The sequence below is a fragment of the Nicotiana tabacum genome, chromosome 6 (genome assembly GCF_000715075.1).
Source record: "Nicotiana tabacum cultivar K326 chromosome 6, ASM71507v2, whole genome shotgun sequence".
Classification (NCBI taxonomy): Eukaryota; Viridiplantae; Streptophyta; class Magnoliopsida; order Solanales; family Solanaceae; genus Nicotiana; species Nicotiana tabacum.
In genome coordinates this window covers 177,933,854-177,940,643 of record NC_134085.1, presented here as the reverse complement: position 1 = coordinate 177,940,643, position 6,790 = coordinate 177,933,854, and positions in this window count along the sequence as shown.

The following is a 6,790-nucleotide window of genomic DNA, read 5'->3' as shown; positions in this document are numbered from 1 at the left end:
TTATCGTCTTATATTTGTTAAAAAGAAATAATTGGATAATGAAGTAAGTAGTTAAAGGATTGGCTTGCCTAGCTCACGTTAGTAGGCGCTATCACGACCCCCGAGGGTGGAAAATCCGGGTCGTGATATGTTATCACTTCTGGTGTCTTCTAGCTTTATGGAGACCTCTATATATAGTTGTAGGGGGTGGTGCGGCTCTGCGATTTGATTGATCTGTTTGAACCGACCAATACCATCCAGACACTTGGCATGATTTAATTGGCCCATTTATTTAGCTTAGACTGCCACATCACATGACACATGGCATGATTTCATTGGCTCATTTATTTGGCTTGGATTGCCACATCACTTGACATGTGGCATGAGCCTGGGCTTTAAGATGAGCTAATAGCCACTTGGACCTTAGGCTAATGAAGTGAGCTTATCATTTAATCCGTAGTCCAATTAAATAGATTAGCCCAACACATATATTGGGTGAAATTAAAAAATAACCAGATTTACAACTGGTCGTTCAAAGATAGTCTAGTTTTAAAAGTAATCGAAATTTAGCCACTTTTCATGTAAAGATAAATCTGGGCGAAAACACTGTTCAAAACCCAGAAAATATGCCAGTATATTATGCTGGAGTTCCAGCATAAGTGTACTTGAACTCCAGCATATTATACTGGAGTTCTAGGATAAGTATGCTGGAACTCCAACATAATATGATAGAGTTCGAGCATAAGTACACTAGAACTCCAGCATAATATACTGGAGTTCCAGCAAGTATACCGGTCCAGCATAATATATCGGAGTTTGGAGCACCGGTGCTCTAGTCTCCAGTATATTATACTGGACCTAGCAAAGTATACCGGTCCAGCATAATATACTGGAGTTCATACACAGATGCACTGAACTCCAGTATATTATGTTGTACCGGTCTCTGTTGCAGCAAAATAGTGGTTATTTTTCATTGACTTGGTAAACGCTGGCTATTTTTGAATGACCAGTCCGAAAACTGGCTATACCGTGGTATTTTTACACATATATTGAATTTAAATAACTAGCCCAATTTACTAGCCATTTAAGGAAATTGAAGATCAGTCTTGAAGTACCAATGGCGTTCATCCATTTAAGAGAAAAATCTAATGAAACTTTGTCAATGCTGCCTAAGTCCATAAGATTAGTCACGTCAATTTCCTTCTAAAGTATACAATATAATTTGTTTTTCATTTGCTAGCGGCTTTAACCTTTCAATTCATACTTAAACAATTAAATAATAATGTTAAAGCTATGAATCTTGAACAAACCAGTAAGTTTACCCACCATCAGTTGTATATGGCATTTGAACACCATATTCTATGTAAGATCACGTCATTTTCTCATTATTAGTTTGCAACGAATTTATGTTGTTTCCTGATCTTGCGTGATTCGGCGAGCATGTGGTTTAACGAGGAGATTAATTATTTCAATTTAAGTAGATCACCCAGTCCCGCTTTATCTAGTTCTTTTTGGGAACGGATAACTCCCCATGCAACTGCCCTCCTATTTTTTAAGAGATAATATCTTATTCTGTTGAAGAGATTATAGTCGCTGCACATCTTAATGGATTAGGAGAACTCCTTTGGGCATTTATATAACTATAAGAGTCGAGTCCCTTCAAACTCATAGCGCATCCCAATCTTTCTGCGGGTTCTAGTCACTATCATTTTTTTCCTTGACGATGTCATAAGCTTGAGTTCATCTTTACAATTTGCAGGTTCAGTCCTTTGAACTAGGAAAATTTATTTATTTGTTTTTATGTAAGACTTCTTGATTTCTCTTTTGTCTTGTATGGATTTTTCCTTTCATTATTGTTTGGGGAAGCTTCTTTGGTGGAATTTGCTGTACTTTTGCATGCTGTATTTATCTTTGAAATTTGGAAAGGAATTTAATCCCTTCCTATCTCTTGTATTTCTTTTGTTCTCTCTTTGTTGCCATTTCTTTTCAGGTTCAAAGGAGGAAACAACAATTATTATATATGTTCTTTGAATTACTTCATCCCGTTTGAGGCTAAAATTATTTTACCTTGGCCAAGGCCAAAATTTTGCAATGTCTCAAGTACAAGAATTTACAACGTCCTAGACAAAGATCATTACACCATTTAAGTCGAAGACTATACATTGCTTGATATATGTGAAGATTATTACATCGTCTAACTCAAAGACTTTACTTTGTCCCATGCGATAATCATCACATTGTCTAAACTAAAGACTTTACTTCATCCGAGGTAAAGACCATTACATCGTCTGAGCCAAAGATTTTACTTTGTCTTAGGTGAAGATCATTACACGTCAAGAAATTGACTTTATCTTGTTTGATGATTTAACTTCATTTTATCTGAGGCATAAACCATTACACCGTCTAAACCAAAGATTTTACTTTATCTTAGGCAAAGATCATTACACTGTCTAAGCCAAAGATTTATTGTCTGAAGCGAAGACCATTACACCATCTGAGCTAAAGACTTTATTTTATTTGAAGCGAAGACCATTACACAGTCTAAGCTAATGACTTCATCTTGTTTGAAGATTTAACTTCATTTTATCTGATGCATAGACCATTACACCATCTAAGCTAAAGACTTCATTTTGTTTGAAAATTTAACTTTCTTTATCTATGGAAAAGACCATTACATCATCTAAGCCAAAGATTTTACTTTTTATCTGAGGCAAAGACCATTACACCATTTTAGCCAAAGATTTATTTTGCAAAGGCGAAGACAACCATCCAAGCTGAAAACTTTACTTTGTCTGAGGCTAAGACCATTACACGGCCTAAGCTGAAGACTATACTTTGTCTAAGGCGAAGACAACCCTCGAGGCTGAAGACTTTACTTTGTCCGAGGATAATACCATTACACCGTCTAAGCTAAAGACTATATTTTGTCCAAGACAAAGACCAGTAACGTCTATTATACAGTTTCACTTGAAGAATTTACTTCATCACCAAAAGATTTGACCTTTTGGTGCAAAGGAATAAAAACCCGTCGTCATTTCGAGATACATGAATCAGAGATTGTATGAAGCATGATTTATTTTTTCAAAAGCTGACCACCAAGAATATCTCTTCAACTTCAATCTTCACAGGTAATTTTATGATCTCCTTTATATAGATATGTTTCTCCTTTTTTTTTTGCAGGTAGAAGAAGAAATCAATTCCAAAGATACTACTTTAGTAAAGATAACCTCACAGTCGAAGATTTTTTTTTTCTGCAACATAAATCAAGTCATGCAAGCCAATATTTCAAATACTTCCAGTTTAAGAGTTGAAGATATATTAAAACCTTCCTTCAAATAATTCAAGATATACATATTTAAAGATGGTGAATACTATATCAAAGGCTTTTACCATACACTTGGAGATATACTGAAGCTTCCAACTAAATAATTGAAGGCTATATCAATTTGAAGACTTCAAGACTATTATGTGGGATTCTTATTGGCTTTCAATTGAAGAATTGGTGCTTGGAAGAATTAAACTTACACATTTCAACTTGAAGACATCGCAAACTTGAAGGTTGCTACTTGAAGACTTGGCAGATTTGAAGACTTCGACTTGAAGACTTAGTAGATTTGAAGACTTTAACTTGATGATTCAACTTGAATGTTAAAGTATAAGAGTTAAACTTGAAGATGTATCCACTTTGAAGAATTCAACTTGAAGACGTGCCAGACTTGGATAGTTGAAGACTTAGCGGACCAGAAGAATTTAACTCAACTTCAACATGAAGGTTTAGAATGCAGTGACTTCAAATCAATGAAATAGAAAATATGAAGAATTCAACTTGGCGACTTGGCAAACTTGAAGAATTCAGCTAAAAGACATGATGGTCTTGAAAACTTTGTAGTCTGCTAAAGACTATAATTGTCTTAAAGATACCAATCTCGGTGAAGAGGATCAAGTCATTCTGCAGTTTATAACGAGTGAGCTTCTTTGTTTTTAATACTTTATGGATTTGATGACTTGGCGCACTTGAATACTGCAACTTTAAGACCTAGAGGGCTTGAATACTTCAAATTGATGATGTAATAGACTTGAAAAAATCAACTTGACTCAGAATTGGAGCCTTCAACTTGAATAGCTCTTATTAAAGAAACTACAATCATTCCAACAAAGACCTCAATTTGACATGGAGGGCATGCCCCTTTTGACCCATCAAGATAAGACAGAGTTCAACGAAAGAAAGAATACATGTACACCTAATTTTCAAGTGTAAATCAAGTGAATTATATTCCATCTACTCATTTGAATAATGCCTTGGGCAATATATATTTTTGAACTCATATGACTGAACTTAGAATGAAACTCTAAGCTGCCTGCGTACCTTTGTGAAGAGGATCAAGTCATTCCGTAGTACGAACTGGGTGATTTTTTTATGCCCTAACTTTTGCCTAGGCCGCCTCTTTCGAGGTTTTCAATCTGCATTTCTTTTATTATTATTATTATTATTATTATTATTATTATTATTATTATTATTATTATTATTATTATTATTATTATTATTATTATTATTATTATTATTATTATTTTGCGGAAGGGATTATGACTCTTGCGGGCCAGGAGTAACATGCAGTTTATGCTCGTGCGTTAAGGAGCATATTTGTTTCCTTCAAGGATAGTATCTCTTCATGAATTTCCCGTTGATGGGGCCAATCCGCAAACCTTCTAAGTCAACTATCTTATAAGCGCCACTTGAGTATACCTCTTGTACGATATATGGTCCATCCCACTTAGCAGAGAATTTTCCCACAGATCGACGAGATGTAATAATAGGCCCTTTGACCACAAGAACTTGGTCACCCACTTGGAAAGATCTAAGGTGTACCCTTTTGTTGAAAGATCGAGACAGGCGATCTTGATAACATTCAAGGCTTTGTTGAGCTTCTAGCCTATTTTCATCAAGAGCTTCCAATTCTTCAAGGCGTAACTGAGCATTTTATTCATCAGTGAGTCCTTCTTGAATGGCAAGCCGCAACGATGGGATTTGACGCTCAAGTGGAAGGACTGCTTCAACTCCATAAATAAATGAATAAGGAGTCGTTTGCGTTGGTGTGCGATATATGTGGTCCTATATGGCCAAAGAACTTCTTCCATTCTCTCATGCCAATCTCTCTTAGACTTAGAAACAACTTTTTCAACAAGTTGCAGAGTGTCTTGTTAAATGCTTCAGCAAGTCCATTGGCAGCAGCATAATACATAGAGGAATTGCGTTGCTTGAAGCCAAAAAGATCACATATTTTACTCATCAACTTGTTATCAAATGGGTTACCATTGTCCATCAATATATATCATGGAATGCCAAATCGATAGATAATAATGACTCGGATGAAGTTAGCCACATTTTCCTTCTTTGCTTCCTTAAGAGAAACAGCTTTAGCCCACTTCGAAAAGTAATCAGTTCCAACCAAAATGTATAGATGTCCACCAGAAGACTTTGACAATGGACCAACAACATCTAAACCCCAAGCATCAAATGGCCAAGAAGCAACAGTTAGGTGTAATACTTTGTCACACCCTGAACCTGGGCCTGGACATAACACAACACTCGATGCCTGACTACATGTGACCGAGAGAACCAATTGGCTGCTGAATCAACATGTGGTATCATAACATACTGAATGCGGAAGATAAACTAACACATGCTGATATACTGAAAGTCTGGATGATATAAATCAAAGTGCAGTAATACTAATACAATTCTGAAACATATTTGTAGCCAACATAGCTTAATATAAAAAGCCCGTGACTTTGTCTAATTGTTACTCTAGTCTATGAAGCCTCTATTTGAGTACTGAAAACACTGACTGTATGTGAATACTGAAGACTGTAGTAATGATAATGCCTCGAAAGAACTGGGGAACACCAAATAGCTGGTACGAGAATCCTAGCGCTCTGAATCATCAACCTGTAAATCATTACCTGCATTGTGAGATGTAGGCCCCGGGCAAAAGGGACGTCAGTACATTTGAATTGTACTGGTATGTAAGGCAACTGAAAGAAAGAATTATAAATGCTGAAACTGAAACTAAGCTGATACTGAGAATTTATAAATGATAACTAAAATGATAACTATTCAAACTGAAACTGAAATGATAACTGATAACTGATAATTAATAGCTGAACTGATAACTGGTAATTGAACTGATAACTGATAACTGAACTGATAACTGGTAATTGAACTGATAATTGATAACTAGTAACTGATATGATAGCTGATAACTGAACGGTAACTAATAATTGAACTGAAAGGAAGTAAGGATATGAATACTCCCTCTTCTGAATGATGAACAACCTGTTTATCTGAATATTAAACTGCAGCCTCAAGCCCAATATATATATGTGCACAAGTTGCGGCCTCGAGCCCAAGTATACGTATACATGACTGCGACCTCAGGTCCAAAATGCATAAAGCATAAACTGCGACCTTAGGCCCAAAGATGCATAAAACATAAACTGCAGCCGCAGGCCCAAAGATGCATAAAACATAAACTGCAGCCGCAGGCCCAAAGATGCATAAAACATAAACTGCAGCCTCAGGCCCAAATACAAGTGTTCAACATTTAAGGATTTAAAATCAGGAACTGAGAATCATACTACAATATATGATAGTGAAATACTGAATCACATTGAGTTACATAATACTGGAATACTGGATCACACTGAGTTACATAATACTGGAATACTAAATCGGATTAGACTGAGACATGTATTCTTGAACAGATTATAAACACTGAAACTTCAACTATTTATGGCATACTGAGTAATCTAT